This window comes from Falco peregrinus, chromosome 6 (assembly GCF_023634155.1).
Source record: "Falco peregrinus isolate bFalPer1 chromosome 6, bFalPer1.pri, whole genome shotgun sequence".
Taxonomy (NCBI): domain Eukaryota; kingdom Metazoa; phylum Chordata; class Aves; order Falconiformes; family Falconidae; genus Falco; species Falco peregrinus.
Window position 1 is genome coordinate 1,379,043 of NC_073726.1, and position 24,603 is coordinate 1,403,645.

General features: G+C 43.3%; 1 long non-coding RNA gene and 1 pseudogene across 1 annotated transcript; both read left to right on the forward strand.

Moving 5' to 3' along the window:
• The first annotated feature begins 1,579 nt into the window (after positions 1 to 1,579).
• Positions 1,580 to 14,945, forward strand: LOC129784673 (casein kinase I-like; annotated as a pseudogene).
• A 6,417-nt stretch (positions 14,946 to 21,362) lies between these two features.
• On the forward strand, positions 21,363 to 24,125 carry LOC129784674 (uncharacterized). Its single transcript, XR_008747685.1, has 2 exons — positions 21,363 to 21,450; positions 22,550 to 24,125. It is a non-coding gene; the product is annotated as an uncharacterized LOC129784674 (long non-coding RNA).
• Positions 24,126 to 24,603: the final 478 nt, after the last annotated feature.

The following is a 24,603-nucleotide window of genomic DNA, read 5'->3' on the forward strand; positions in this document are numbered from 1 at the left end:
CATCTTAAGACTGAATTCTAAGACTTAACCCTCAGACTTAACTCTAAGACTCAACCTTAAAATTTAACCTTAAGACTTAACTCTAAGACTTAATCCAAAGACTTATCCCTAAGACTTAACCCTAAGACTCTACCTTTAGACTTAACCCTAAGACTTAATCTTAAGACTTAACCATAAGACTTAACTCTAAGTCTGAACCTTAAGACTTAACCTTAGAACTTCACCTAAAGGCTTAACCCTAAGAATCAAGCTTAAGACTTATCCCTAAGACTTAACCTTGAGACTTAACCATAAATCTTAACCTAAAGACCTAACCCTAAGACGTAACCCTAAAACTTAACCCTAAGACTTTAACCTTAAGACTCAACCTTAAGACTTAACCCTAGAGTCTTAAGGTTTAGTCCTACCGTCAAGTCTTAGGCTTAAGTCTTAAATATTAAGTTTATACGGTAACCCCAACGCTAACCCTACACCCTAACCTAACGCTAACCCTAACCCTAAACCTAACCCTAACTCTAACCCTAACCTGAACCCTAACGAACCCTAACCCTAACCTTTCCCCCACCAAGTCTTAGGGATAAGTCTAAGTGTAAAGTATTATGGTTAAGTCTTAAGGTTGACTCTTATGGTTAAGTCTTAGGATTAAGTCTTAAGGATAAGTCTTAGGGTTCAGTCTTAAGGTTAACTCCTAAGGTTAAGTATTATGCTTAAGTCTTAGGATTAAGTCTTACGGTTAAGTCCTACTGTTAAATCTTAGGGTTCATTCTTAGGGTTAGGTCTTAGGGTTAAGTCTTAAGGTTATGTCTTAGTGTTGAGTCTTAGGGTTAGGTCTTTAAGTTAATTCTTAAGGTTATACCGTAAGGTTAAGTCTTAAGGTTGAATCTTAGGGTTAAGTCTTAGGATTAGGTCTTCCGGTTAAGACTTAGGGTTAAGTCTCAAGATTAAGTTATAAGGTTGAGTCTTACAGTTAAGTCTTAAGGTTAGGTTTTAGTGTTAACTCTTACGGTTAAGTTTTAGGGTTAAGTCTTAAGGATAAGTCTTAGGTTTAGGTCTTATGGCTAAGTCTCCATGTTAAGTCTTTGGGTTAAGTCTTAGGGATAATCTTATAGTTAAGTCTTAGGGTTAAGAATTAGTGTTAAGTCTTAAGGTTAAGTCTTCGTGCTAAGTCTTAGGGTTAAGTGTTAAGTTTAAGTCTTAAGACTTAACGCTAAGACTCAACCTTAAGAATTAACTTTAAGACTTAACCTTAATACTTAACCCTAAGACTCAACCTTAAGACTTAGCCTAAAGACTTAATCCTAAAACTTAACTCTTAGACTTAACCCTAAAACTCAACCTTAAAACTTAACCTTAAGACTTAACCCTAAGTCTTAGTGTTTAGTCCTGCCGTCAAGACTTAGGGTTAAGTCTTAAATATTAAGCTTATTGGGTTACCCTAACCCTAACGCTAACCCTAACTTAAACCTAACCTGTCCCTCACCCTAACCCTAGCCCTAATACGCACGCGCAATAGTGTTAGTGGCAAACTAAGGGCAGCGCCTGCGCAGAATGGCCTGACGCCTTGGGGCGGGGTTTCCGGCTACGTACGCGTACGGGCTGCGCGTACGGCCCGGGGGTGGCTCTTTGCCGGCCGGCGCGGCGGCGGCGGTGCGGGGCTTCCCCGGGAGCCCGGAAGACTTTCGCGCCGGGATGTGCGGCGCCGCGCTGGGTGAGCGGTCGGGCTGAGAGCGGCCGGGGGACGGTGGGCGAGCCCGGGCGCGGCCGTCGGGCCGCGGCCGGCTGGGGGGGACGTGGCGGGCCGTCGGGCGGCCCGGCCCGGGCCCGGCGGGGCTGCCGGCGGTTCTGGTCTCCCCGGCAGTGACGGTGGTCAGCGGGCTGCTCACGGTGCTGCCTTTTTTTTTTCTCGGAGCTGCGGTACTGCCTCAGCGAGGAGGCGAGGCGGGGCGGCCCCGGTGCTCCCTTGTGGCGGCGGGGCCCGGGAGGGGGGTCGGCCCGCGGCGCCCTGCCGCCCCCCCGCCGCCTCCGGGTGCTCGGGCAGCCGCCGCAGCTCTGCGCGGGGCTTTGTCTTTCCCCCAGCCGCCGGCCGGGGCCGTGGCAGCGGGCTGGGGCCGCAGGGGCTGCATCGGGGCCCGCGGTAACGCTGGCGCAGGGGGGCGGCTCAGGAGCCTCTGCAGCCCCTGCGAGCGGGCAAGGGGAGGAAAAGCAAGCCGGCGGCGGGATCCCCACCCCTCGCCCGCGACTGCCGATTTCTCTAAAAAGTACCGCAAAGGGCAAGCGTTTAACTGCCGGGGAGGGTTGGGAGGCAGCAGCTCAGGTGTCTCGCTGATCCTGTGTCGTGACAGTCAGCTCCCGTGCGGGAGCAGCCGAGGAGAAGAGGCCTTTGGATTTGCTTCCCAGTGAAACGGGGCTCTTTCTCATTCCGGATGAATACAAAGAAAAAACAATGTACGCTGACAAATCAAGGGGAGCTAAAGTGAAGGTCAGCCTAGATGTTACTTTCCACATATGCCTTGTGCTTGTGAGTCGCACTGCTGACTGTGGAGGGATAACTTTTGTACTTGCCGAGGGCCCACGAGGCTCCGTGTGCCCGCTGCTTCAGAGTGCTGGGCTGCTGCTTGGGCAATAATTGGACTGTAATGCCAATGCCACTTGTTAGCCTTTCTCCAGAAGTTGTAAAAGCAGAATGAGCATTAAGAATCTGATTACCTTTTAACTAAATTCAAAACAAAGTTGCGGGATGAAGTGACTGGAAGCCCTGCAAGTCTGACTGGGTATTGCTGCTGTGCATGTTATCCGCCTGTCTACCAGTCGCTCCTGCCTCTTGTTCTGTTGTGGTAATTCCTTTGGGTAATGCGTTGGGCTCTAGATGTAGTGCATCTTGACTTCCTCCTGACCCCCCCGGAGATGTTATCGGTCTTTGCCTTCCTCATGTTTCACAGGGTGTGGGAAGGCCAGAGAGACTGGAAGCCTCGGCTGTTGTGTGCGGAGAAGCTGTCAGCCTTCTAAGAGAGCATGTAGCCAGCAAGCGCATCGTGGTGCTTCGGTACCGAGCTGATACCACAGGCCTCCATCTTTTTGTGAAAAGGGATCACAAGGAAATGTGCTGATGTTGAAGGGGGAAAAGTGGCGGGGGAAGAGGTAGGAGGCAGCTTTTAGCCACTTCTAGGCTTAACTCCTGTGTTCCTGAGAATGGTTCTGGGCTTTGAGGGGTTTGCTTTTGGCTTTTTGCCTTAAGTGCCTTTTCTTGGAAGCGTTACTTGGGTAACGCTTTCTTGGAAGTTGGAAACAGTCCTTTTGGACACCAAACCAAACCCCATACCTGGGAGGGCCATTCAGCGTGCTGCACCTTGCGTTTTATTCCCTGTCAATCACTTGGCCCTAGCTGTACATGCTCTCCCAGTTTGGCACGTTCTTATCCTGTTGGCTGAAAGATTCTGTCTTTTCATTTCCTCAGCTTGTCAGAGGCCATAACACTTGTGTGTTCATAGACCACTTTCCTTGCTCGCTGCTTTCAGATTTGAGCGTCGATGCCATGGATGTAACAGGAGAGCAGCAGCAGGACGTAGAGCACAAGCCGTTTAAACAACATTTGGATAAAGCTGCCAATCGTGTGACTCCAGAAACAGAGAGACATGGTAAGATGCTATTCTGCCATTCTTGGATGGATGCTCTCATATCCTTTCCATCACTGTGTGCCTGCTATGAGATTTGTGGGAACAAGGGACGGCTGAATTCACAGCGTTTTAAACACCACAAACTCCTGAAGAGTTTATAGGACACAAATCTATTACACTGGCAGATCAGACAAGCTCCTCTGTGTGTGTGTGTATATATACATATTATACTTGGTACTTTTGCGAGGCAAGTCCCTCTGAAATTGGGACAAGGACTCATTGATGCATTTCAGGAGCAAAGCTGCTGAGTGAACAGGCTTTTCCTACTAGAAATCAAGCAGCTGCTCTGGCAGAACTTGATTTTGGTTGCATCTTTAAATCCTAGGAGGCTGACAAATCGGACGAGCTGGTTAAAGAGCCTCTTTCCAGGGAAGGCTCCACTGACTTGACCCTTAAGCCTAAATTTGCGTCTTACTATGTTTGCTTTGTGTGTGTTAATGCATACGCGATTCATAGATTTCAGTTGGTTGATCAGTTACAAGTTGGAGTAAGTGGTCCTTGGCTACATAAACCTCTCCTCTGCATTTTTTTACATGTTATGACTTACTGTTGTACTTCAGTACAAACCGGGAATGATTCTGGTAGTGTTGCAATCTAACAGTAATGCTGTCCTGACTTTGCAGTCTGCGTGTCTTCAGAACCTTTGGTCACTATAGAGTATGAGCAAATGCCTCTTGCTTGCTTGAAGCTGGTACGTGAGACAACACTGCCAGTCCTGATGTGAGAGGAGACTTCTGGGAACAGGGTGTGTGTTGGGATGTGAAGTCAGTACCATCAGATCTGGATTTTCCAACACCTGTGTCAACAACAAGATGTCTGAGAGGTCCCAGACCACTGAATTTGCCAGAGGGGCTAGCAGGTCCATTGAGCCTTGCGTCTTAATTCTGATTTCCTGAGCTGTGGCTTGTTTGGAGTATCAAGATTAAGAGTTGGAAACACTTCAGATCTTTTTCATCAAGGTGAGCTAAGTGTTGTCTTCTAGCTCCTATGGTACTGGCTTGAGTAGTGTTCCCAGTTGTCAGTGCTGCATGTTGTACCTGCGTGAGCACCCGATCTTCCATGTCTGCCCACCAGTGCTGAAATACCTCTTCCTAGGCATCCATCCTAACGCAGCCTCTCCCTCCACTCTCACCCACATATACATTTTTGGTCAGGCATCCCAGGGTAGAGAAACTGTCTTCTGTTAACTAGAGTTGTAACTCCTTTGCTGAAGTGCCCTCGTGTGTTCCATCCTTTGATGCTCCACTACTCTACCAAGGAAAGTGCAGGCTTCTTTCAGACCTTGTTCCCTGCTTCTCCCAAGGTGTGTGCCATGTTGTCACATGAAGGGGGGGGTGGGGGAGCAGTACACAGTCCTCTCAACCCAAGGTGTTTGATCTGTCTGTTAGCGCCCCAGGAAAGCAGAGACCCTTGTTCCCAACCAATCTGTCAGCATCCAAATACAGGGACCCTTCACTGAAAAGTCCCACTGGATCGAAGGGCAATTTGACTGTAGCAGCATTAGGGGGCCCCCTCAGCGGGTCTTCCCGCTTTGTTTGATTGTGTTACCCGCTGCCGGCAACTGCCAGCACCCACAAAGGACTCACACCAACAGTTCACAGAATAACACTCTTTATTAATAGGAAATTGTGACAAATCAAGGTTCGTGATTGCCAATGATAGGGCCTGTCTGCAAAAACAAGCTTTGAATTATATACAACTAAACTACATACAAGTAAATTATAGCTAATAACAGCTAGCATGAGTTAGTTATTTAGTATGCATAAAACAAAGTTCTTACCTGATAGGTGTCCCTATGGGGGAGAAGACCGGTTCAGCCCATCGACGGATCCCAGTTCTGATGGAGTCTTCCCTAATTTCTCCCTTCATCTGTCCACTTTTATACTTCATAGTACATTGCATATTCATTCATCATACACAGGATTAGTTACAAGTTTCTGGCTTCTAGTACAAATTAGTACGTATCCCCAGATAGCACTGCTGAAGTTCTCTGCTAACTACACATGCTCCTCAGGCGGGGTTTTGCTCTCCTTTGGAGGGGCTGTTTGAGTTGGAGGTTGTGATCTCCCACTAAGAATAAGGCAATTGTCTTTGTCTTATTTTCAACTAATTTTCTGTTGATGTCAGTGGATTGCAACACCTTATCATCCCGTTTCCTATCTTGAAGGTTTCTTGCTGCATAACTCTCAATAACAGCATTGTTTTCATACCTGTTCTTTGTTTCTCATCCTCCCCAAGGCTGACTACCTTGGTGAGAAGTCCCTGCATAACAACTGTAGAGAGTGAGTCAGCTTGACCTAGCTTTGTGAACACTGAATCAGAGTTGGGTAATCGGGGAGTTCAGACAATCCCCCCCCACCACCTTTGGACTTACTTCAGTCCAGGACCAGTCCATTCCCATCACATTTAGGCGGAGCTTGAGTGACTTTAGTCATGCATATTGTTGTTACTAACTGGTGTTGTGTGCCCAGTGAGGTGTAGTAGTACCTTGGAGGCAGGCAGCTTTGAGATGGAGGTGTGTGTTAGTATTACAATGGGATTATTTCAGCTGAGGAAAGTAATTTCACCATAATGGTTGGCTCAGCCACAGACATCTGGATTCTTCGTGTGACAACTGGTGTGCAGCTTATCAGCTGTGTGGTGCTGTCTGGTTCCCTTTCCTGCAGGGAGCGCGACAGGCTGGCTGTGGTGTCTCCACTCCGCACTGTCCTCTGTCACCGCTATCCATGTGCGCTGAGCTGCTGCTTAGGGAACTGTGGTGATACAGATTCTGTGCATGCCAACCATCCTGAAGGCCATAGCTGTATTTTACCCTAAAAAACTTTCCGCAATGCTATGCTTCTTTTAGGATGCAATTTTCTCAAATTCCCGCCCCCCCCCCCCCCCCCCCCCCCCCAAGGTGATTTTCCCACACACCTGCAGGCAGCAGGACTAACGTCATCTCCTTTTGCCCGCTTGGGCTTGGGCTAAAATCCCTTCCCTGACTATTCTTTAGCTTTTACAGCCTTTGAGCCTTCCCTTGGGCCTGGTTGATAGTCCTTTGCCATTTCAGCCTGTTCACAGCCAGCGTGAGTCTAGGTACAGACTATCTCAAGGAATTTCAGTTACACCATAAACCTGCTTTTCTGTAAATTATTTTTAGCATTTTAATTGCTTTCAAAGGGAACTACGGGAAGTCCTGTCTGCATGGTGGCCTAGCATAAGCAATGATGGAAAGGTGCATCAGATGTGACCTCCGTGTCAGCTCAGTGTGCCTCAGACAGACTGCATTTGGCACTCTGTGGCGTGCTGCGCAGCTCCAGAAATTAATGCTAGGGAAAAAATGGGCAAAAATAATAGTCATGTAGAAACATGAGTTAGGAAGAAATGCTATAAATTGGGTATTTCTGTTGATTGAGGCAGTTGATCTTGCTTTGGATCTTTGGGGTGTGAACTTGATGCTGAACAGCTCGTTTTTCATTTGACATGCCTTGAATTATTTTCCAAGAGATAGAAGAGAAGCTTATGAAATAGAATAGGTTATTGAGTCTTCCTAAAACGCTCACAACTATTATGTAAAAAGCCAAAGTGAAGGATGATGGAATAAAATTCTGTGCTTTATAAGTAAATACAGTACACTTAAACCTGATCTCCATGCAGAGTCCTAGTTATTTCTGTTTTTAAAATCCAAAAGAAGTTTAGGAAGTCTTAGAGGTTAGTATTGTGGGAAGTAAATGGCTCTTCCACAAAAAATTCCATGTAAGCAAGGCTTTTTAGAACCAATTTCAAAAAGAATTGTTCAACTACAGCCAGTTAGCAGTTTAATGTTGAAATGTATGCTTGCTCTCCTATAAAGCAGTATTTCATTTGCATTTCAGTGCTTTGAGTCATGACAAATTTGGGAAGAGCCTGAGGGAAACCTTTCATCCTGCGATACAGAAGGTAGGAGGTGACTTCTTTTTTTTGTTTGGTTGTGGCTTTTTATTATTTTCTGGAAAAATAAGTCATTACGTATAAATGCTAGTGGTTTGTTTCTTTCAGTAGCAGGATAATAATGAGGAGTAGGGTTACAGTTACAAAAGAAGCTGTCTTTATCAGTTGAACTGGCTACTTTGAAATTAAACCACTATAAGAGTACGTTACAGGGGGTTTTGTGCTGTCTTCAGTACCGGTGTGCTAAAGATATTTTTTATAGGATTTACTGGCTCTTGAAGAGCAAGAGGTAAATGTAAACTTTTCACTCCTAGCACTCACTTGGTGATGTATAACGACTTAGATAGCAATTGCTTATTGCAGTAAAAAAATGTGGCATTTCTGTGCAACACATGAGATCAAAAATCATTTTGGGCACCGGCATAATATATCATATTAATAGATGACCAACTTAGTAATATCATAAAATTCATAACCTATGATCAAAAGTAAATTATTAGGTATATGCTACTTGAGGATGTAATGGAGCTGGTATGAAGTGTATACTCCTGTGTGTAGGACATACACAAAAGATGTATATACAAGTCCTTAGAGGAAACATTATTTTAGGTTTTTTGTTTGTCTGTTTGTCCTGTAATATTTGGTTTTATTTCTCAGGGACCTGTGAATTTTAAATTTGGAGTCCTTTACGCTAAGGATGGGCAGCTTACAGATGATGAAATGTTTGGCGATGGTGAGTTTTTCACCTTTTCCTTGGCTGAAGGTTGCATAAAATATTGAGCTTCCTTGTGAGTACAAACATTCGCAGTTGTGACCCTCTTAGAATTCATCTTGGGAGCCTTGAAGATTTGTATATAAATCAAATTGTTATACTGAATGAACTGTTTCTTTTTCTCTAGTGGGCGTTCCCACAATTAAGTGGTGTGGAGCTGAAGGGGATTACAATGTAATGGTGATGGAGCCGTTTGGACCAAGTATTGAAGATCTCTTCAGTTTTTGTTCAAGGAAATTTAGTCTCGAGACAGTCCTATTACTCGCTGACCAAATGGTAGGAAACTGCTTTGTTGATACAATGGTGCAGTATGTTGGAATATTAAGATTCCTCGAGAGACCAGAACCAAATACGTTGTTTCTGTAATTTAGAGGTGAATAGGCCTGTATCATTAAAGGAAAGACTCAAAATTGGTTTTCTCTTAAATACAAAGTGCCCCATCTAAAGTGATTACAAAGTCTTCATTGATTTTTAAAAAGCAGACTTGCGCTGTTTGCAAACAGTCTGTTGCACTGCTCAAAGACAAAAGAAGTTCGCCCGAGAAAGTTTTTGGAAACAAATGTAAAATAGACACGGGGAAAGAGCTGGAGAGGTTTATGTGTTGTCTATTGAATTATGTTCTCTTTAATGCCCTTACATTTTACAATAAAAAGTTTCATTACCTCTTTTAGTGTTAAAGACAATGTTGCTAGTGTTTTTATATGGAAAAAAGTGTATGCCTAGTCTGTCGAGTGATACTTTTTTTCTTTCCACTTTATCTAGACTAGTTGAATTGAATACATTCACTCTAAGAACTTCATCCACCGAGTTGTGAAGCCAGACAACTTCATAATGGGCCTTGGGAAGAAAGGCAATCTTGTCTACATAATAGACTCTGGATTAGCAAAGAAGTATCGAGACGCTCGAACTCACCAACATATTCCATATCGTGAAAATAAAAACTTAACAGGAACTGCCTGTTATGAATCCATCAACACACATCTTGGAATCGGTGAGCTGGAGAAAGCAGTAAATAGAAACTTTAGTAGTGTCGATGCACATAATTTTAGCACAAGTAGATGTTGCTTTAATGAGGCATAGAAGACGGTCCTTATTTATGGCACTTAACAGTGCAGTGTGCTTGGCCTCTTATCTCTTGATGGGGTGGGATTTGGTCAGATTGTAATTCTCGGGAATTAACACTTTTTTTTAATACTTGCAAGGGTAATAGGTTTTTTCTTGTACTGGATGAGTTTATCATGGGCATAGTAACTCTCAACTATCTCTTGTTTTTCAGAGGGTTTTTATGAGTCTTGTTGCACAGTCTTTTGTTTTTCTAGTACTCTTAATGAGTCCACTTTTTTATACTGTTGTAGAGCAATCTTGCAGAGATGACTTGGAGTCCTTGGGATATGTACTGATGTATTTTAACCTGGGCTCCCTCCCCTGGCAGGGACTGAAAGCAGCAACAAAGAGGCAGAAATAGGAACGTGTCAGTGAAAAGAAAATGTCTACACCCGTTGAGGTTTTGTGTAAAGGATATTCCTGTAAGTTACTTTCCCGTGGCACTAGGCTTACATGTTCGTGTTTTAGTGGGATTTCTTTTTGCTTTACACTGAATTCTACTAGTCTTTTTACTTGTGTTTCTCTCTCTTTTTTTGCTTTTTTTTTTTTTTGTAAATTCCCCCAACCCTGCATGATTAGGCGTCTCTGTGATAAAGATACTGTGCTTTCAAGACCAGGATCTTTCTGTTCATAGACCATTTCTAATTATCCTTTGTCCTAACTATTAGTAAACAATCATTGAGGTGCCCTCAGTTCATAGGGTAGCTTAGTACATCTGATTTGCACTGTGTTGTGTGTGCATGTGTTGGTGTTGGCTGGATAACTCTTGACAGCAAATAGCATTTTGAGAAACTACCCATTTCTTCATATGGGTGGGTACTGTTTCTTGAATTAATTGGATTGCAGTCAGATGCACCTATTGCAGTTGTTTCACTTGAGAATTGTCATTCCAGATTCATGTAGTTTGGCCTCCTGATGGTCAGCATCTGTGAGAGGTGTAAGAAACCCTCCTATATCCTAGCATCGTGCTTCAAACCTTTTCTGTTTCTCAGTTTGGTATTTACGCCACAGTAATAATGAGGTGGTTTTGAGCCCTGCAAAATGGTACTTAAATTGATTTTAAAACTTGTTAATGTTAGCTGCCATCAGGGAATATTGCTGATCTTTGTAAAAAGAGTGCTGTCTCTGTTCTGTCCACACTCTTGGCTTCAGCAGCTAGGTATGACAATGAGAGCTATGGTTTCTGTCATGGTTGTGTGAAAACTTACTGTCTTTGATCTGTTTCAGCTGTCCTTTCATAGGTATTCCTTTACATTCATTAACTGTGCTTTTTCTCTGGGATTAACAGGCAGTAAAGACATAATCAACTTTTCTTGTGCTCTTTGTTAGAATTTCTTTCTTAACGTAAATTACTAATATATCATTTCAGCCAGAAAGACTTGAGCTCGTTAGAGAAAATTTGCTTTTAATTTTCCCGGTTCTTGCTTACTCCGTAGCAGGCGAGATGGCTCATATTGTTGCAAGTTTTCATAGCTTGTGCTCTTACTATCTTCATAATGTTAAAGTAATTCTTCCATAATCAAAACGCATCCTTAGATGTTAACTGGGTTACCAATTAAAGTTACGGTTTTCCCATTATCTTTATACCTTGTTCTTAGTCAGGAAAACCTCAAGTATCCGGGTCACGTGGCAAGGTTATCAAGGAGAATTTTGATTGGCTAAGTGTAAGACTATAGAAAATCATTCATACCGCTTCTTACCAGAACAGTAAAGAACAGCAGCTGTTTGTCCATACCCGTTCCAAGTGTGTTAGTTTCCTTGGTAAGTCTTAAGTAAATACGCTGCTGCTGTTCCTGTTTCAGGAAGCGTTTAGACCATACTCCTGGTAGAAAGCAAAGTTTGCTATGCAGATCTACTGATGTCTTATGTTGAGGACTACGTTTTTTATTTATAATTTGATAAATCAATTTTGTTTTACTTGGATGCCTTCGTTTGCTAAGGCAATGCTGCATTTGCAATCCCCAGCTTTCGTCATCTAGAGGAAGGGCTACTGCCTGTTGAACTCTGGGCAATGGAGATTTGCAGAAGTTACTCGGAGAAATAATGAAAGCTGTGTACTTCTAGGTAGAGTTCTTAAAGATGACTCCGCATTTTTATCTTTTTTTTTTTTAAAAAAAATGAGTTCCGATTAGTTCGGTCTGAAACTGAGAACTAAGTCTGGGAATGTAGCTAATAGGAATGAAAATTCTCTTATGGAAAATACATCCCTCCCAGAGAAATTTAGTACTCGGGAAAATGGTAATTGGTAAGGATAGCAAAGTGTCATGTATATTCCCCACCTCCAAGGTATTGTCCAGGCAGTACCTAAATTATTCTCATTAGAAAGACTAGCGCTTTGTAACACTAATGAGGGTTTATTGGAGTATCAGCTAGCATGTCTACAAAATGGTTCATGAAACTTCAGTGTTGATAAGGAAATTATGTAAATTCGATGTGTCACATTATTTGGTAGTTCTCCTGATTATATGGAAGCGAATGCAACAGCTACAAACCTGCAAGTTGTGAGATGTTTGACAGTGATAAATGTTAGAGTTGAGCAGTCAGGTAAAGCCTATTCAAATAAAACGTGTGTTACAGCAGTACTCCAAAAACTGATCAGGATGATGAAGTGGAGCCCATTGTCTCGTATACGGGAACTGTATCTGTGGTAAGCGATGACTGAGGAGGCTTTAGGTGTAATGGTGGAGGGGTTGGTGTGATGTCATAACAAAAGGAGTAACTTCATCCTTGAATCTATGTATGGTATAGTAATGAACAGAAATTGAGACATGATTTCATGTCATTAATGAGACAGATGCTGGAATATTATGCTTAGTTCAGTTCTCAGAATCCTAAGTTCTTGGAAAACGGTATGTAACACAGAGAAGAGGCATAAAAGTTGAGCTTGGGAAAACAGGTTGTACAATGCAAGAGTTTCAAATCAGCGTCTTTCAAGTTTGTCTGAAAGGTAAGAGATCGTCTTAAGTTAGTTGGTGTAGTATTTTATAAATTGATTTTAACAGGAACTGACATTTATGCAAAAGACATATGTGAAGAACCTATTGCTTACTACTAAAACCATTCACATTTTAAAAAAAGTGAAACTGAGATCTAAGTGAAGGCAGTTAGCCACTGAAACAACTTCTTTTAGAACATCTGTCCCCTTTGCTTTTGCATCAAAACTGGATTTATTTCTAGGTGGTGTATTCAGGTCTAAATTAAGCCTAAGTTGCAGGTCTCTGAACTACAGCGCAGAGAACCCCTCCATAGACAGCATTCTCAAACGAGAAATAAATGCACGTATGATTTTGTTACATATACAAACACATAACGTTAGGCATTATATGTTGGTGATGTGGTAATGTGATGGCTATTTAACAATGATCCTTTCTCATCAGGAGAAACAGGATTTCTCTTGTTTGGAGATAGACACAGCTTTGAGGTCAACCCATGTCTTCAGACAGCTTACATTTTTCTGGACTCTTCAACTTCAGCAATGGCAATGAATCTAAAAAGTAAGCATCATATCTTTCCCTTTTCACATAGGCAAATACGATTTCTAAAAAACACAGAAACAACCAAAGGAAAGCAAAGCCAGATACCGTTAATGATATTCACAGAGGAGGAATGTCTCACTTAGTCCTCAGAGCAGACTTTAGGGGACAGAAACAGCAAACAATTGTTACCAGTATTTATCCTAGCTAGTGCTAGCCAAGTGGGAACACCTCATTCTGTAAGAGTACTTGGTGATACCAAGGGTCTGCTAAATGGCATTTTTGGTTCCTCCTTTCATCCAATTCAGCCACCATAATTCAGAAAAAACTGCTCAGCTGTTTCTCTTTCTCAGCATTTGTTATTATTGATTCCATTCCTATAATAAACTTTGCCGTCTGAGAGAATGGCTGCAGTATCCATTTTTACTCGCTAGATGGCAGCAGCGCTCCAGCCAAACTAAGGGCAGCGCCTGCGCAGAATGGCCTGACGCCTTGGGGCGGGGTTTCCGGCTACGTACGCGTACGGGCTGCGCGTACGGCCCGGGGGTGGCTCTTTGCCGGCCGGCGCGGCGGCGGCGGTGCGGGGCTTCCCCGGGAGCCCGGAAGACTTTCGCGCCGGGATGTGCGGCGCCGCGCTGGGTGAGCGGTCGGGCTGAGAGCGGCCGGGGGACGGTGGGCGAGCCCGGGCGCGGCCGTCGGGCCGCGGCCGGCTGGGGGGGACGTGGCGGGCCGTCGGGCGGCCCGGCCCGGGCCCGGCGGGGCTGCCGGCGGTTCTGGTCTCCCCGGCAGTGACGGTGGTCAGCGGGCTGCTCACGGTGCTGCCTTTTTTTTTTCTCGGAGCTGCGGTACTGCCTCAGCGAGGAGGCGAGGCGGGGCGGCCCCGGTGCTCCCTTGTGGCGGCGGGGCCCGGGAGGGGGGTCGGCCCGCGGCGCCCTGCCGCCCCCCCCGCCGCCTCCGGGTGCTCGGGCAGCCGCCGCAGCTCTGCGCGGGGCTTTGTCTTTCCCCCAGCCGCCGGCCGGGGCCGTGGCAGCGGGCTGGGGCCGCAGGGGCTGCATCGGGGCCCGCGGTAACGCTGGCGCAGGGGGGCGGCTCAGGAGCCTCTGCAGCCCCTGCGAGCGGGCAAGGGGAGGAAAAGCAAGCCGGCGGCGGGATCCCCACCCCTCGCCCGCGACTGCTGATTTCTCTAAAAAGTACCGCAAAGGGCAAGCGTTTAACTGCCGGGGAGGGTTGGGAGGCAGCAGCTCAGGTGTCTCGCTGATCCTGTGTCGTGACAGTCAGCTCCCGTGCGGGAGCAGCCGAGGAGAAGAGGCCTTTGGATTTGCTTCCCAGTGAAACGGGGCTCTTTCTCATTCCGGATGAATACAAAGAAAAAACAATGTACGCTGACAAATCAAGGGGAGCTAAAGTGAAGGTCAGCCTAGATGTTACTTTCCACATATGCCTTGTGCTTGTGAGTCGCACTGCTGACTGTGGAGGGATAACTTTTGTACTTGCCGAGGGCCCACGAGGCTCCGTGTGCCCGCTGCTTCAGAGTGCTGGGCTGCTGCTTGGGCAATAATTGGACTGTAATGCCAATGCCACTTGTTAGCCTTTCTCCAGAAGTTGTAAAAGCAGAATGAGCATTAAGAATCTGATTACCTTTTAACTAAATTCAAAACAAAGTTGCGGGATGAAGTGACTGGAAGCCCTGCAAGTCTGACTGGGTATTGCTGCTGTGCATGTTATCCGCCTGTCTACCAGTCGCTCCTGCCTCTTGTTCTGTTGTGGTAATTCCTTTGGGTAATGCGTTGGGCTCTAGATGTAGTGCATCTTGACTTCCTCCTGACCCCCCCGGAGATGTTATCGGTCTTTGCCTTCCTCATGTTTCACAGGGCGTGGGAAGGCCAGAGAGACTGGAAGCCTCGGCTGTTGTGTGCGGAGAAGCTGTCAGCCTTCTAAGAGAGCATGTAGCCAGCAAGCGCATCGTGGTGCTTCGGTACCGAGCTGATACCACAGGCCTCCATCTTTTTGTGAAAAGGGATCACAAGGAAATGTGCTGATGTTGAAGGGGGAAAAGTGGCGGGGGAAGAGGTAGGAGGCAGCTTTTAGCCACTTCTAGGCTTAACTCCTGTGTTCCTGAGAATGGTTCTGGGCTTTGAGGGGTTTGCTTTTGGCTTTTTGCCTTAAGTGCGTCCTCCGTCACCACTATCCATGTGCGCTGAGCTGCTGCTTAGGGAACTGTGGTGATACAGATTCTGTGCATGCCAACCATCCTGAAGGCCATAGCTGTATTTTACCCTAAAAATGCTTTCCGTAATGCTATGCTTCTTTTAGGATGCAATTTTCTCGAATTCCCCCCCGCCTCGAGGTGATTTTCCCACACACCTGCAGGCAGCAGGACTAATGTCGTCTCCTTTTGCCCGCTTGGGCTTGGGCTAAAATCCCTTCCCTGACTATTCTTTAGCTTTTACAGCCTTTGAGCCTTCCCTTGGGCCTGGTTGATAGTCCTTTGCCATTTCAGCCTGTTCACAGCCAGCGTGAGTCTAGGTACAGACTATCTCAAGGAATTTCAGTTACACCATAAACCTGCTTTTCTGTAAATTATTTTTAGCATTTTAATTGCTTTCAAAGGGAACTACGGGAAGTCCTGTCTGCATGGTGGCCTAGCATAAGCAATGATGGAAAGGTGCATCAGATGTGACCTCCGTGTCAGCTCAGTGTGCCTCAGACAGACTGCATTTGGCACTCTGTGGCGTGCTGCGCAGCTCCAGAAATTAATGCTAGGGAAAAAATGGGCAAAAATAATAGTCATGTAGAAACATGAGTTAGGAAGAAATGCTATACATTGCCAGACTGTCACAGAACAGGGTGATTCCTGTAAGCCATTTGGTGGTTCTTTAGTCTTCAGTTTCTACCTTGGTTTTGCTCATCCTCTCCTTTTACTGTGGTTTTACTCTTGATGACAATATCATTAATATCTACCTTACTATATTTAAGTGCCCTTAGCACAGAGGAACCCAAACAAAGCTAATTTCTGTTTGTTTTAAAATTTATTTTCTGGGAAGTTTTGCACCTCCTTACTTGCCACCGTATTGTACACAAATTAACATTGTCTCAGTTTTCTTAACCACATGTCTTTACAATAGTATTATGTCTGAATGAATTACAACTGCTTGTATAGACCTGGAAGGGGTAAGAAAGAATGAGGGAGAAGGTAGTACATTACCTTCTCATTTAAGCTGAAAGGAGTCTTTGTTTGCAAAATGGTTTCATCTATGTTCAGGTCCAAAGAATCAGTTATTTGCTTAAAAATGGACCTAGAGGAAATAATTTAAACTATACTTAGGTGACACCAAACTCATAACTGGTGGCTGCAATGCAGGAAAGGAACATTGGAGTTCTCTGATGATTATCTTTATATGTCAGCTCAAAATACAAAAATAGCCAAAAAAAGCCAATAGAGAGCTGGACATTTCAAGAGGACCACTGAGGAGAAAAAAAAAAATAAGAAAACCCCCACCATGTAAATAAATCTACAGCAATAGAAAACCTCATCTGCAATCAGATAAAAGCATTGTGCGCTCACACCTTCGATGCTGTGTGTGGTTCTGTTGCCCAGCCTCAGCCCATCCCCATCCTCCGGAGATGCCTGATGCCCAAGGCTGGGGCTGCCCCCACTGCTGTAGGCGATCATGGAGGCGGGCAGTGTCAGAAGGTTCAAAAAATGAATGGGTAGGGTTTTAGGTGTCAGGCTGAGAGGTACCAGTAGGAATGTGATGTCCCTATCATTGCTAACCCAGTGACAGTGGATGCTGAGGGCTGCCAGGGGGTGCCCTGCAGACAGCAGCCAAGCTGGTGTGCTCCCCTACTGCTAGAGACAGAGTGGTTCCTTCAGTGGGTCACTGATTTGCCCACCACACATTTGCTCTGCTTTTGTGAAGGGACAGAGGGGTATCACATCCACTCGAGAAACTCCAGCAAATCTGGAAGAATCTTATGTCAAAACAGCTGATAGTTGTGGTCTTATCTATGGCATTCAATCCTGCCCTTGGTAGTGCAGGTTCAGGAGTTCTTGCTGCCTGCCATTGGTCCACCGTTGCCTCAGTCGTCAAGTTGTTCACATTCAACAGCTCCACTGCTTCATGTTGCACCTTCATCCAGATGTGCTGAGGAACCCACAGTGGCCTCAGACTCCTAGCTGCAGCATGACAGTGAACTTCCCAAGTAGCAAAGAGTTATTTCAACCACATCTCTCTTTTGTGCTTCTTCTGAGAGCAGAAGCAGATGACGCCTCATGAGAAGAGGCACTCTGCTGCTTTTTTACACCTCGTGCTGACATTATTCTGGAGAAGTGCATTGTAATGGCTCCCTGGTCTGAAGAGTGACCATATCTTTCCTTTAATTTCCTGGCTGACATTAGTACCAGTTCTGCCTTCCTCTTTACCCTACAGTTTATAAGCCTGAAGGACCAGAAAATAAAAATCCTCCATCACTGTACTTCTCTTCCTCTCAGAAAGGAACAAACACCGTAAGAGTAATAAGGCGTTCTCACACACATTGCCTGCACAGCACAAGCATGTCAGAGAATCCCAGAACTCCTTAAGTTACACAGAATGTGACAGTTTGATGCTGTCCCTCCACCTCAACTGCAAAGTTCTTTTCCGTATGTCATGACAATTATGTGAACGTGAAAAAAGGGGACAATCACCATTAGATAACCTTTCAAATTGCCTCATTTAATCAGCTCCTATTGCTGATCACTTAAAAACATTTGGACTACCTTCTCTTTTTGTTGTTTTTTTTCTTTGGGTTTGGTTTTTTGTTTTTGTTTTTTCAGAAAATCAGCTGTGATATTTTCCACATAAAGCAGCAGCAGAGTGGAAGCGTTGCCTGTGGTATTCTTGGTCAGTATGTGCACTGGCCACCAGCTCACTTGGAGCCAGCCTGCTGGCTGGGCTAATGGGATTTCCAGACCTGTCTCCACTCCATACGGTTGCTGTTCCTCACATACACTCAGAGCTCCCAGAAAGCATGCCAGAGAAGGGGTTGCCCTTCAGACAAGCTGATTAGAAAAGGAGTTTAGAGGAGGAAGATGAATCTGTACTTCCCCAGTCTTTAAATGAAGGCAGTGCCCTCTCCATCCCCAGGACCGTCCTTTCCCAGCCTAAGCATAGTGAGTCAATGCTCTCAGTTTCAGCACTGAAGCTGTCATTTGATAGTGGCTTGGGCAGTGCAATCAGTTGACCCCTAGAATGCATTCCCTGTGCCAGACTTGGGATTTGAAACGGTGCATATCAGGCTGACCACATGCCAATCCACTCTTGGTATGAAGATGCAGCCAGAAACTAAAAAATACAAGTTTGTGAGGGTTTGCAAGTATGAGAAACAGAAAACAGCAGAGGAGGTATTGATTTTTCTGCATTACTTTCAAAAAATTCATAAAGTTCTACATGCTTACTCTAATGTATCTTTTAGCATATTAAATAACTATATTCCTGGAAATTGAAGTCAGACAATACTGGTTATTAAATGATAGTCAAAATAAACTTCAAAATCTGAATCTTATACCAAATTCAAGGGGCATTTTACATTTCTGCCAGTGGCACAAATATATGTCTTTGGATGTATTCCTTTATGCCTCCTAAACATTAGATATAGGTCTAACCAACTGCTGTCCTCACTTACCACACAGCCTTACAAAAAGTAATGACATGGTGATGGCTGGTGCTTTATTCCTTCAGCAACCATGGACTCTTCAAACACAGCTGAATATCACCTAGTTGTATTGACACACCAACACAAAGGAAACAAATCACTGTTTCTATACTATATAGAAACATTAGTTTCTATATAGTCACATTAAGTGACTATATTCAACATTAAGTCATGATCTTCCAGAAGCACAATCTACATATTCCACAAATAGTAGGCTGACTCAAACTCATTGACATTATCTATCAGCAAAAGAGTGGCAAAGGACCTCAATACTTTATGAACATGTTACTTCAGTAGATATGAAGCAAAAAAGCGCATTTGTAGCATGCAAAGGGCCTTGGTAACTGGCTGAAAGTCTACTTGTATAATTTTTCATGTTAACTGCATCACAAATTATGGCTGATGCTTCTGCTGCAGCCTATACCCTTTGCATGAAATAGTGCCAAAATATCAAAAAGACCCACATTTTCTTTCTAATGGGTTCTGTTCAACTGCAGCTTCCCAAAAATGTTAACTCTGCAGGGTTTCTTCTCTCTAATTTTGCAGTGACAGATGCAAATAAAGAAACATATTCCCAGTTGTGGTCATTGTTATTTGTTTAGATTATTAGAACTTAAATAGTTATTTCAAAAAGAATGTTTGTGAAAAAAGTGATAACAAAATACCCTTTAGTAATATTAAATATAAGGAAGCACTAACATGAGAAATCCTTACTTACTTGCCTTTTAAAAGCTTTTTTTACTTTTCAAGGATTATTTAATTTTTTAAAGGCAATAGATACCTACAACCTCTCCTCAGCTTTATAACATTAAAGATTTCATGCGAAGAATGATGGGGTCCTAGAAGCAAATAAGGTGGTATTTTTGTCCATGAACAAATGCACACAATGGATTTTCTACTACATAAACTGTGGCCATAGCAAAGGTTTTGGTGGAACTAGGGAAAAGCATTTGACAAAGTTTTTTCTCAAAATCTCGAGTGTCTTCTAGTCATTCAGGGGCTCCACATTCTCATACGTACATTTCTTCATGAATTTTCAACATATGTAAAAAACCCTGTATCATATATCTGGATCTGCTCTGCACTCTTTTCACAGATCAGCGTCTCTTCTGAAGTCTCAGTCTCTAGAACTGAAAATTATTTTCCAGCTTAGGTCACACTAGCTCTGAGGATATCAAAATATTAATTTTTCTATCTCATATATAATAGTTTTATGTATTGGCACTTTTTTGGAGTAAGATCACATTTTTGATGTGTTGACACGAAATTTTTTTTTTTTTCAATATGTAACATACATACATATATATATATATGTAGGTGGATGTCAAATTACATTAATTAGCCTCATGTTAGACAGGAAAGATAAATTTCCTTATTTGCGTGGTGCTGATGACAGTATTTCTACATAGTGCTGTACTTTGAAGATAGTCTAATAGGGGTCCTTAAACTATGGCCCAGGGGTCCTTAATCCGGCCCCCGGTATTTACAGAACCCCCCTGCCGGGGGTTGGGGGGGGGAACCAAGCAGCCCCAGATGGCTTCCTGCCACTGCATCTGCGCGCCGGCCCCCTGGTTAAAAAGTTTGAGGACCCCTGGTCTAATTAGTCTGGACATTTTTACCTGCAGACTCAGTGGGCAGGTGGGTGAGTGGATCAGAGAATAAGTGAAATTTCCTTCAGCAGACATTTTTCACAGTGAAACATGTCAGGATTGACCTGGCTATGTTTGACACTACCTCAGGGGAGACTGAAAGTGATAATAAATCCTGAGCTCTTCATTTCTTTAAACCTCGCTTGTGGTGATTTGGCCACAAAGTGGCTATAATTTAGTTGTCACTTCTCAGCCTTTTCATATTAAGAAGACTGTGCCGTTTGTAACACATCTGGGGCCAGTTGACCTCGATGTCACGTTAAGGGAGATGAAGTTTAGGCAAGAAAAACAGACTTTTGAAGAAGATAAGGACACAGACCTTTACAAGGCAATGTAACACAGTTATGAAATATGATGCAATGCTGAAATGATTATTGGAATTTTTCCTGAAAATCTGTCAATATACATGAAATGCTACAAACATGACGGTAGCATTGAATCAGATGGGCTTCATTTAGTTTTGTAGCTGTGACAGATTTCAGCTAAGAATCCCTCTGTGCCTTCGGAAAGTATGTCAAGGTATATCCCAGCATATCGCATCTCCGTGCATTGACCATGTGACCTACTTTAATTTTGGCCTTTTACATCTATAATGAAAATACATCTAACCGCTATGTTTACAATGTCTGTACAGTGCATGGCGTTCTGTTCAATCCTTTTCACACAGGGAAACTGGACCGCCTGAGGCACACTTGACCTGAGAATCAAGGGAAGGACTGACATGGTCTCGGGTATGATTACAGTTCTAAGGGCAAGATGTAGGCATCTAGCTCCCTGTATGGAAATGGAACCCTCAAAGTAACCCTCAAATGGAACCCTGAGAAAGGAACCCTCAAAGCTTGCATCATTGGAATCAAACATTCAAGAAACATGATGGGGGAAACAGAGGCATCGGCAGATGGCAGCTTTCTTGACCCAACCACTAGATGAAAAGCAAATGTATCAAGAGCTCTGACGTCAAATGGCAGGCATCTTTCCAAGAGAAATTCTGTCAGAACTTAATATAAATCAAAAGACAGATTGTGAATCTTTTTATTGGCAATTGCACTTGTTCATGAAGATAAATTAATAGGGAGCAAAAAGGTAAGCCAAAAGGCATCTTTATTTTGCAGACCTTGCCTTGCAGCTCTGGAATTTCCTGGACTGACAATTGTAAAGAAAATCCAGGAATGGTACGTCCACATTTGATTAGCTGCAAAGAAAATTAAATTGCCATCACAAGAAGTGCTTCCTAAGTAGATATTTAGGTGGAATTTGAGACAAAGGAAAGCATGGGGAAAAGGTTCATTTCAACCAGCTTTGCACTTCTCTAACACTGGTCACAGCCCGGACGTTAACATGAAGGAAATTTAGAGCTTTTCTAGACTACTTATGCCTTTGGATGGCTTTCTCTGAGTTTTATGGTGGCATATAGTTCGGCCAGGAATGTAAATTGTGATCTTGGGTTCAAAAACTCTCTGGAGACTTTTCCAGACTGTCGCTGCTATGACAATTGGAAAGCAGACAAGTCGTTCAGTAACAACAGTCCGAGGGACAGTCTGTCCTCAAAATCACTGCTGCAAATGCAACTTTATTTGCCCAAGCCTAGATTGTTTCTCCAAGAAGGAGCTGACAGAACTCACAGACAGCAGATAAAAACTACAGCTAGTACGTCAAAAATTATCTTGAAGAAGGCAAAATTTATTGCTATTTGAATGTCTAGTCAAGCCTGGCAGTTTTAAAGTACCTGAAGAAAAAATAAAATAAAATGGTTACGTAGTTTTCCTAGCACTGCAGGACAAATATTCTTGAGTCCACATTTTTTCTATTCAAAATGATATCACTAAACAAAATCTAGTAAAGAACTAATAGACAGGTACTGCCAAAGAGACGTTTATCTTTTCCTCAGAGGGATAGCCTCCCAAGGTGTGTCCCTCTCTCTCTCTCTCTCCTTTGACTACAGAATCAGAAATCTGCAGAGGAAACCTGAATTTAGGCAATGCACTTCAGGTCTGAGATGCATTTTTAGACCATTCATACTAGAAACTGCTGATGAAAACACATCATAACATTGCCTTCATGCTTACATGTCCTGCATATACCTGTGTTATCACTCATGGGTTACATTTGAGTTGACAGTGTCATTGTTGCACCTGCTTGGTTCTGTGGGAGAATTTTTTTTCTTCATCTATTCTAAACAAACAGAAGCATTTGTATAAAGGTTTTATTTTTACCTGGTTTTCCCAGGTATTTTGTTTTCATCCTAAATTATTTATTTTTTCTGTTTTACAGAAACGAAACCTCAAATTTGGAAAAATGCATAATGCTTGTAATTAAAAATTCTTGGGTTTAGGAGATCATTGCTCTTGAGGAAAATCTCAAACTCTGCAACAAACTCCTGAGTATGGAGACCTAAACCAGAAAATACCTATTGTCTAAAGAATGAGTGTTTATGAAAAATCACAGAACTAGAGAAAAGTTAAGAAAAACTTGATATAACCATTCAAGAAATACTGTTAGACCTATAAATTGGAGTATTATTATCATCGCATTTCTTATTATTATCTTATTCTTATTTATGAATAATAAATCTGTGTTATAGCTAAAAATGTCCTGGTGAAATTTCATCAGCTGAGAATATGCTATGATTAATTTAATTCAATATAATTTTAAATAATAAGTTTGCTGGGCAGACTTAGTAGAAAAATCTGTGGTGTTTTAACACACAGCATTAAAAACAGAAACAAGATTTGCAAAGATTTCAGAATATGCATCTTCCTCATTATAAGGGAATATCACATAGATGCATCCTAATTTTAATTACAGACTTTCATCAGGAAGGTCACTATATTTTAGGTGCTTGACATAAAGATGTAAAAAAGAAAAAATGGGGACTACTTGGTTACTTCATCTACCCAAACACCAAAACAAGGTGTTTTCTACAAAATAATCTTTGTGCCCATGACACTTTTGTGTGAGTTCATCTGGAGTCCTTCAGGTGGGTATGAACATTTCCTAGGTCTTACCCACCTCTTCAACAACATGAGGAACTGCAGTAAATGACACTGACTTAGCTGGGCCGACAACGCAAGACTTGATTCACAGAAAATAACATAGTTTGTGGCTGCCTCTTTTGCTTGTTGAGGAATGATGAAGTTCACAACAGCAGTGTCTGAATTATGATCAAGGGCCCTTGCTGAGAGGAACAGGCAAGTTTGTATTTTTTGGAACTGCTCCCTGGAGCTTTAACATTCTTCACAGTTTCTTAGGCATTTTTACATTAGTTGTGAAATATGTTCGCCACGTATGTTTGGTAGCTTTGTAATTTTTAACTTTAGCACCTGTGATTCTCATGAGGGCTGGAAATCTGTTAATGTGATATGCTTTTCTGGTACAGACAGTTTCCACCAGAATGGGTCAGATGCTCCCAGTCAGCCACAGGTGATAATAAAAGCTCCTGTCTGTTGATGCTGAGACAAGGGGAGCCAGTGGGAAGCAAACTTTGGCTTGGATGGCATGGTGGGTGAAGGGGGACTCAGTCTCGGGTACACAGGTCAGTTAACTCCTCTGTACTTTTATTTGTTTGATATAAGCACCTAGAGAACAGATACAAAACTGCAGAAAAATCAAGAGAGAAGGCAGATCAAGGAAAAGACAGCGGTGTTTTCTCCAGAATGAAGAATGTGTTCCTCTTCACTACTACCATCATTAACACTGAAAGTGAATGATTCGTGAAACGCAGCAATGACAATGCTGGTCTTCCCTATGGTTTGTGTGTAGACTTCTCTTGCTTTAAATTCCACTTCATCTTCCCAAGTCTGTATATAAAACATGTTGCAAAAGAAATGCTTCTCACCTGCACAGTTAACAGTGTTGCTAAACGTTTAGAGGGAAAAGAACACCATAGGATACTTACACATTTACATACCTACCCACATGAATCCTACTCAGAGGTGTCTAAGTCTACACTGGTACTGCAGTCTTGACCTCTTGGCTATTCAAAACCAGAAGATGCTGAAATGCATCACACTTCCCTTCCAGCCTGCTCAGCCAGGAAATGGTGTGCGCACAGGTCTCAGCTCAAGCATCACATAGGCGTGCAGATGGGGCATACACAGAAGACCAGGAGCCATAGCCCCAAACAAGGAATAGGCTAGTTTTTCCTGAGCCTAGATATCAATTTCTGCATTTGAACTGTTTTCCAGACCTCAAACACGGCAATGCTGACATACCTATTTCCTTTTGAGGCTGCAGCCTTCAATAGCCCACACCCTCCTGAGATTAACAGAAATATAATTAACATCCTAATTACACAGATAGGAAAGTGAGGTGCAAAACTAAGGCTG